General features: G+C 33.4%; 1 pseudogene; it reads right to left on the bottom strand.

The window, feature by feature from the left end:
- Positions 1-3,601: 3,601 nt before the first annotated feature.
- Positions 3,602-7,624, bottom strand: LOC110734716 (annotated as a pseudogene).
- Positions 7,625-9,873: the final 2,249 nt, after the last annotated feature.

The following is a 9,873-nucleotide window of genomic DNA, read 5'->3' as shown; positions in this document are numbered from 1 at the left end:
AAAAGTACCGGCCATGTGCTGTGTTGGGTACTAAGAGTGTCAAATGGATTCATCCCGTCCGTGCACAACCCTAGCCTTAAATTTCTGACTTCATCACCAAATTTCCCAAACTTCATATCAATGTTCTTCCATTGCGAGGATTCGGTTGGATGCTTTCTGTTTTTCTTTCTTCCCTCTGCATTCCACCTCAAGTTTTTAGCGTCTTTTGGTGTTGAGAAAAGACGCTTAAACCTTGGAATAATGGGAAGATACCAATACCTTAGCAGGAGGTCCCTTCGTACCAGCATTGCAACTCATGCGCTTGTAGCGCGACTCTTGCATCGTGGACACTCCTCTAATTGTTCATATTCATTTTGATAAAGAATACAATCATTAGGACATGCATGTATCTTCTTATACTCCAAACCAAATGGACACATGAGCTTCTTTGCATAATAGTAAGACTTAGGAATTTCATTCCCGTCAAGCAACATCTCACTTAACGCGGTCAACAAAGAAGTAAAACTATTGTCCGTCCACCCATGCTTCGACTTAATGTTAAACAATGTTAGCACAGCTGATAGTTTAGAGTATTTTTTGCACCCAGGATACAAAGGCTTTTTAGAAGCCTCCGATAATGACTCAAACACGTCACCTTCAACACCACGCATCATCTCATCCACCCCTTCATCCTCGACCTCATCCACCTGATCATCCTCAAATCCATCCTCATCATCATTATCAATCACCATAATCAATAATATATTCATCATTCCTGTATTCCTCGTCCACACGAATCTCATTGCTTCTATCATGCACATCATTCCCATCAACATCCCCATTGTACTCTCCTTCTTCACTGTGCCAAATCCACACATGGTATTTAAGCCTAAACCCACGACAAACTACATGATCTCTAATGATATCAACACTATTGAGCACCTTCACATTATTACAATCAACACAAGGACAATAGAGGCAATCAACACCCATTCTGCGCTGATAAGATGAAGCCCTCTCGCAAAACTCTTGAACCCCATCAAAGAATTCCAATGTATCACGTCTACCATATATCCAACCACGATCCTTCTCCATTAAGTAAATTGTATCTAAACATAGCAACATATTACAAATAATGTATAATTGCTACATATATATTATATATGTAAATCAAATTCAAACACACACCATGCATATAACATTCTTATAGTAAAAAATGCATATATGCTTCCAAAGGGTCCTTATCACTCCAACCTAATCCATCCTTGAACGTGTAATCTCACTAGTGAATGTATGTCGACTTTCCAATTTTAAGGAAAATCCGGCAGCATTTCCCCCAATTCTCCAAGTACACGATGTAGATAATTACTTATCCACATATGTACCCAAAGAACAAGGTTAGGAAATGATAAGCCAAGATGTTCCTTAAAATCAAAAAAAGAAGACATACATTCACCACCTAAGTGAGAGTAAACGTTCAAGAACAGTCCCAACCGGGACTATTCAAGACTTTCTCCTAATGAGAAAGCCTTGAACGGGTATCTAGGCATATGATGATGCAAACATTTATATATTGTTGTATTTATTTGTCATTAAACAATACACAAGTTATAATAGCATGAAAAAACTTTCATTAAATGAATAAAGAAAAAAAAATATAGATTAGAAAAGTTTATAATTCATACCACTATAGCAAGTACAATGGATGTATTCCTTCTAACTTCCCACTTGAGCTAAATATGTAGTCTTCAAGCTAAACTTGTGCTTCAATTCACATATGAATCTATAAGAAAAAATAAAAACAAAAAACAAAAGTTAGTATAACGCATCATTAATCAAACTAACAATTGCTAATTACGAATTTTTTTAAAATTTAGAGTAATTAATGTAATTCCACTAAATTATTCACTAATTTATAACACAATTGCTAATCACTAATTCAACCACATTATATTTTACATTCCAACATTCAACTAACTTCACTAAGTTATCTGCATTTTAATGTGTATTAAGTTCAAATTAGACAATGAGCATATACAAAACTCTAACTATGAGCATATACATAAAAAAATAAAAAGAAAAAAAAAAACCACCAACCCTGCCACCAACGGCCAGCCCAACCCCCTTCCCTCTAAGCGTCGGCCCCGCCCAAACCCCTTCTCTTCCCCCGGTGCCGGCACTGCACCCGACCACCCTCCCCTTTCCCTTTAACACCCTCCCGTCGTGTAATCCCTCCCCTCCCTCTAAAAGCAGCGCAACTCAACAACCACAAGCCAACTCTATTCGCCTAGCCAGCCACCGCAATTACCACCACAGCAGTCCATGAAAATAGCTTCCCTCACCGTTATAGCAGCCCCACATCTTAAACACCTACCATCCCTGCACTTCGCGCACTCAACAGAGCCCGCAACTCCGCCAACAACTCCGCCAACAACAACAGCCGCAAATCAGCCACCGCACCGTAACAACCACCAGCCCGTAATAACCTACAACCGCTGCACACATAGCAGCCAGCAACACAGCCACTGCAACACACTAAAACTGCACCGCTAGTTTCGCCCACCAACACCACCAATAAGAAGCAGCGACAGCCTCAATTTTATGCTCCACTGCTCCTTCAATCTCACCGCATCCCACAACAACCACTGCAGTCACCCTCTCACACACTCCCACCAGAAATACCCCACAATCACCGCCAAGTCACAGCTGTTGCCCACAACCACCCTCACCCACCCCACCACCATATACTATATACTGAATTCGAAAATCAAATCAACGACAAACCTAAGATTGCGAAAACTGAAATCGATAATCTAAAAAGGACAAAAACAAATTCTTACTCGAAGTTGCTTCAATGGAGGTGAGAAAGCTCGAACCCGCTTCAATGGAGAATTAATAGTACGCGTAATGGAGGAGTGATATGGACAAAGCTCAGAATGCGCTTCAATGGAGAATACGAGCACAGGTAATGGAGGAGAGATATGAGAAAGGCGAAACTTCAGAGGTGGTCGAAGCTAAGAGAAGGGCGAAAACGAGAGGGAGGGAAAACTGAAAATGAAAAGCAGAGGGAAAGAACGAAAGAAAGAAAACTGAAAATGAAAAGCCGATTTTTTTTAAGTTTTGCACCGGTTTGAACCAGTGTTAAAACACTGTTTTCGCACCGGTATGGTTTGAACCGGTGCGAAATCCCTTTCTCCCTTTTTTTTTGATTTTTTTTTTATTTTTTTTAATCGCACCGGTTTAATAAGAAACAGTGCGAAAAGTATTTTTCCCAATCCAACCCATTTCTTTTACCACCGGTTTTCAAGAACCGATACGAAAAGTGCGGTGTCTATTTCATTTTTTCTACTAGTAGTATAACTTTAGTATGGTAATTATATTTAGATTGTAGCAGCTAGGGTAGCAAAAAATTAAAAGCCCTTAACCCAACCTTATACAAGAATTATTTTTATTATATATATGCACATCAAGTGAATGATTTTTGAAACTAAAGAGAATCTAGTTGCATCATGAGAAATTTGATCTTTAATTAATACAAGGGTTAGGAATTGAAATTAGATATTTCATTATCAGTTAATATACTCGACTAAAACATACATATAATATTTGAAAAAAAGCTAGTGATCGAGTTTTACGTACATATGGTTGCATTGATGTATTAAAAATCGAAATTGTTCCGATCCCTCGCTCTTCATCAGTAATAATTATCAGAAATAATGGGTTATTGATAATTAGTCCAAATGAATCAAAGCTATACATGAATATGATCTTGATTAATATGCAAGCAGTGAGAATTATTGTCGACATATTCTACTTGACCTTGTAATTGTATTTGTGTGCCAATTTTTTGGTCGGTTGTTTTATCTTCATCAAGTGGAGGAGTGTGAGTGTCATAATCATCCTTGCCTTTTCCCCAAATAACCATGTACAAGCCTACTACAATTACAATGGCACCAAATACCCTGCAAAATTAAATTTAATTAATTAGTCTCTTTGACGCATCTACCACACCCCACATTGTCAATTCAAGTCACACAAGTCACATTGCAAAAATTAAAGTAAATTATTCTTTTCTCACATTTTTTGTTTTTTTTGTTTTTTTTTGTAATATTAGTTCAACAAAAGAAATGGCTTATATATGGACAAGAATTAAGAACACTCCCAAGTCCCTCTCTTTTCCCTTCCCCCCCCCCCCAACCCCAACATAAATGGTCCACATAAAAATGAAATACTACGTATACAAGGTTTTTTTCCTTTCCTATTCCGTTTTTTTTTTTTTTTAAATAATTTCTCTTCTCATTTCATGGTTCCTATATTATTAATTTCTTATCCTAAGGCTTCTAAGATTTTGTATACCTACCTTGTATATATTGTATAATTTATATACATCTATTTCTATTTGATCTTAACACTTATTCATAACACAAATAAGTATTAAGAAAGTGAATCAATGAGTGGGTTGGTTAAGAGATAGTGAATGGAAAGGTGAAAATATTGTGGGTGCACGGTGTACTGTAAAAAGAAGCTGATTAGGCCAGAATTGGAATAAAATGAAAGTATCAAGAAGTTTTAAAAACAAAATAATGTAAAAGTGATAAACTATCAATATACTAGTATAAGAAAACGGATTTCATATATAGTATATATTATAGGTGTTTCATAATAATTAACACAATTTGACTTTTTCACTTTTAGTTTTTACTATAGTCTTTAGTGACATATTAAAAACAAAATGTTATTATATCTTTAAGAAATTACCTTCCAAGATACATCTTTTCCGCCATTAAGAAGGTGCTCAAAATTGCAACAATGACCATGCCCAAAGGACTGAAAGCCGTGACGAAGACAGGGCCTCTTTCTTTCATTACAACTCCCTGAATAAAATATAATAATCCCGAACAAAATATACCTACAATCACAACAACGTGTACATATATCGTAAGTTAGTTTCTCTTGTTAATTGCTCACATTTTTATTGCTTCTTCAACTAATTATAAAAATAATTGTTAGCCAAATGTGACTATATTATATTGCTTGTATAAATAGTATCGATCTTATTATGTGAAATACGGTTTTTACTTCATGGCAAAGCATGGTCAAATTTATATTTTGTAAAAAAAAAAAAAAAAAAAAAAAAAAAAATTATGATAAAGTAAACAAACAACATCAAAATGATGAAAAGATTATTATCACATAATTAACATGGTGTGACCATTTCAAATATAAGGCAATAATAATTAACTAAGTAATAAGAAACTTTTCATTATGTGTCAACATATTATTCATGTGACTAAATCATATACTTTCGTATGGAGTACAACTTTTGTTATATATATAAAAGAAAAACTATATTCACATTAACTTGTTTGTTTAGTTCATTCAGTTTTCATTTAGAAGTTTGGAAGCGTATGTATTTCTTTTAATGAATCATAATACTAGTTTGATTTTTTTTTTTTATTATTATTTTTTTTTCCATGTAAATTAGTTATTTAAACAAAAAATCAGTTCAATCACAGTTTATTATGTAAGAATAAGTTCAATTAATGTAACTTTATTTAAAATTTAGAGGGACACACATACACTATAAACTGCAGCTAATAAAATTGGCATCCATCCAATTGCCCATACATGGGATCTTCCCTTCTCATAAAAGGGGCAACCGGGTACCTTCCAATGTGCCAACAACATATCCATGCTGTAAGAGATAACTCGACGGGATATGTATTATAAAGTTATAGCCTACATTAATAAACAAACAAATAAATAAATAAATTTATGAATAAAAAAAGGAATTGTGACTTTATAATTAATTAGTTAGGAATGGGTTATAAGTAGAAAGTATTGAATTATTGTAGTAGAAAATCCAATCATATACATCACCAATTATACATACCTGAAGAATGACAAAAGCAGCCCAACTAAAGCACCAATAGTGATCATAATGGAACTTTAATGGCGTCATGAACACTAATATCTAGTGGTTTTGCACCATGATCAGTTACGCTATTTTTTGACAAAAATGTAAGAGCTGGTCTTTACTAGTGTCATCATCATCGCACACCAACGTCGCCACCGTTCCTACTATCTTTGCTTGACTACGGAGGCTTCTACAATTCACCACTTCAATCTGTCCACAATAATAGTAGATAATAGAAAAGGTTCAAACATCCTTAGACACAAGGGGGGATCTTCATTAAGGACACTTATCATAATCGAGTATGATCATAGGCGGAGCCAGCTAAGGACCTGGTAGAGGACGTGCCTACCAAGCTACCACACGAAAAAATAAAATGCATTAATTAAACCAAGATAACTAATAGTCTAGTGGTTAGAACCTTGATTTTTCCATAAAAGGTCACGGGTTTAATTTTCTTGCCTAACATTCAATTTTGATTTTTTTTCCTAGTTTGGTTGTAATTTTTTTAATTTCAACACTCGAATTAATAACTGATATTTTGGATTGCTATTTGATACAAATATGTGTTTAGTGATTAAAACTCATAAGAAGATGATTTTTTATTAAATGGGTCATTACTTAAAGTCTTGAATAAGCGGGGTAACATTTGATGGATTTTGGAATACTACTTAAAATAAATTTGAATCTTGATATTAAGAACATTCTTTCACAATTGCTATGCAGTACGTAGTTATGTTGGTTTTTTTTTTATATAATTGTAAAGATTAAGAAGACAAATCTTAAGGGCTTGATAAGAGAATTTCTAGACGGTACGGTGTCCTACCATTGTTTAAATCCTGGCTCCGCCACTGAATATGATAGTCAGACATACTCGACACTTAATATAATTCATATATAGTAAGCCCTTAAGCTAGCTATTAAGATTTTTTTTCATACCTCATAATCCATGCCATTAGAAATGTTATTGCAGGGAGAATGTTACCCATCGTTGCTGCAAAAGTCGCAGACGTGTACTTCATACCCATGTAATACAGGTTTTGGTCAATAACAGGCCTAACAATGTAAAGTTTCATTTCAAAAATTCAATAATTAAGTATACATAATATAATATAAAATTTGAATATTTTTTAACTAAATAAAATAAATCATTTCATGAAAGAAATATTACTCAAGTAGACTTAGAAGCAATAACTTGATGAAAATTGATACGGTCATCTTCGGCCTTACTTTCCTGCACAAAGTTCATTAGTTTGTTAGTAAACTAATAGAACACTCCTCCATATATGCATGCTACCAAAAACTCCAAATCAATTACACTTATTTTATGCAAAGTTACACTTAGTATTGTATAATTTTATTTTATTTTCGTAATAACTCTCAATTTTATCTTAGATTAATGCACACAAGATAAAAACATGTTTGTTTTTTCTTTCAATATCATGATTATAATTTCTTAATTACTCATGCTAAGCGAGTTGAAGATGAAGGAAATCGATATAATTACTTGTCTAACACAAGAGCAAACGGAGCGATAATAATAGTAGCAACGGCATGGCGATAGACAACAAGAACATAGTTGCTCATTCCACGGTTGAGTGCAACCTTTGAGAGAATATCCATTCCTGCAAGCCCAATTTGGAGAAGTGTAACTGCCAGAAATGGCTTTGCTCTAATGTATAAGCTGCGAGTAGACTCCATTTTCTTTATTTTTTGTAGCTTATTACCAAGTAATACACTTATGCCAAACTTACTATATATAGTGGAAATTTTTTCATTTTTTGTAACATCTTTGTTACGTTGTTATATTAATAATAATTCCTCCTCTATCCACAAATAATCTAATATTCTTCTTAATTGTTAGATTTGGACACGTATAAAATAACGAATGAGTAGAGTATGTAGGCTAAAAACATGAGAGAGAAAATTATTGTGGAGGCCAGGGTCCGCATACATCACATGGGTTGAGTGTAAGGATTTTAAAAGTTTTTCTTTATAGACATTGTAAAATGAAACAAAATGATTATTCATGGACACAAAAAATACAAAATGTGCTTTATGTAGTACTCTATTGCTTATTGATTGCTACTCCACCCCTACCTCAACCCCATTCATCACCAATAAGTCAAATTGCCATTAAGATTTAAGATTGAAGATTCCATTGCATTATTAAGGTTAGCAAGTATTATGAATAATGCTGCCTTAGTTGGATTTCCATTTATAGATTTGGATCATGTATGTATATCTTTAAATTATTTTCAATCTTCTGTTGAATAACTTTAATTTAATTTTTATTCCTTTTATGTAAAACCTCGGTTGCTTGGCATTAGCTAGACGTAGGTTTCTATGTCGACGCATGCAAATATTACAAGTTACTCCTTAAATACAAGATAATTTACATGATAGTTACTTCTAGATATTTTATTATAAATATAATTTTTCTATAATTTTCTATATGTAAGCCAAATTGCGTCTATAATTGATTTGATTTTGTAAAGCTGTTGAACAATCTTCATACAAATTATTTTATTAAGGGTGAGAAAACTAAATAGTTGATAAAAGCGAAATTTGATCATAAAACCAAATAACTAAAAGTTTGATAATTCATTAATCTATATGATACTGAATAATAATAGTCTATTTCTTTTTTCATGTGAGATAACAACTTTTGAAGTTGGTTTCAATTTTAGACCCTCCATATCAGACACGTTAACTTTTTCACAGTTAGTTATTAATTTTCTTACCAATCAAATTCATAGAACCCTTATCGTCCTCTTTTTTGGCATGAAAAATTTTGTTAGCTCCTTATTTTCTCTATCAACTAACCTTTATCAAAGCAAGCCTCTTTAAGCTCCTTAAAATGATGGTGCAAGGACCATGAAACCACAAATATCACCCATTATTTTCAATTCCCAGATTTAACCTTATAATCTAATATAATTGATCAAGAACTATTTGGAAGCGCAAAGCATATCATTTTTCACATAACTGCTTTTAGCCCCTTTTCTATGGTCTAATTTACACTTTGTTTCGATTGAAGGAAATGGAGGGAAAAGAAGGGAAGAGAAAGGGAGGGATCGATTATCTTTTATTTTGGATAACAAATAAGGAAGGAAGGGAATTAGAGGGAAGAGAAATGGAAGAATTAAATAGTAAGAAATTAATCTCCCAACAATGAAGAGATTTGAAAGGAAAACTCATCTTTCTTCCCTCCCCTTCCTTTCTCTTTCCTCCCCTTCACCTCCCTCCTCTTCTTTTCTTTCCCATTTATTTATCCAAGCACACCTTAAAGGAAAATAAGAATTATTATACCAACAACAATCTCTTTTTTTTTTTTTTTTTTTTTTTTTTTTTTTTTTTTGGGAAATTTTCACTTTGGTGCACTAAGATTTTTTTACACAATTTCACTTTGGTGCACTAAGATTTTTTACACAATTTCACTTTGGTGCTTTATGTTTTCAATAATTCCATTTTGGTGCCTTTTAAACGTTGCTTCACGATGGTGCCCTATGCCCCTATGGTTTGGTATTATAGTTTTCTCACTTTAGTAGTGCCATAAAATATTTATTACTGCTCATTTTTGTAACTAATTAAAAACTAACTCTATTAGTTAGTTTTATTTCAATATAAGCACAATGCACAAACAATTTGTCATTTGTGTCAAAGATGACTCTAATAACCATGTCTAATTTTCACATTGTATAAATATAGTAATTAGTTTTTATATATATACAAACTCTTAAATTGACCTGTTTCATTAGGATCAACTTATGGGGCAGTGGCACCAAAGGTCACCTCGCATTCTTGAGGTGCGAGGTTCGATCCTCACCAAAACCCCCTCCCCTTGTATGTATCGCCCTTGTGGCTAGCTCATTTACACCAAAAAAAAAGGACCTGGTTCACACTAATTTATTGTGGACCAATAATATTATTGACACTATAGTTGTTTATTAATTAAAAAAATTAAAAAAAAAAGTTAT

This window comes from Chenopodium quinoa, unplaced genomic scaffold, assembly GCF_001683475.1.
Source record: "Chenopodium quinoa cultivar QQ74 unplaced genomic scaffold, ASM168347v1, whole genome shotgun sequence".
NCBI lineage: Eukaryota > Viridiplantae > Streptophyta > Magnoliopsida > Caryophyllales > Amaranthaceae > Chenopodium > Chenopodium quinoa.
Note: the sequence above shows the minus strand (reverse complement) of the source record. Positions and strands in the feature narration are given on the sequence as shown.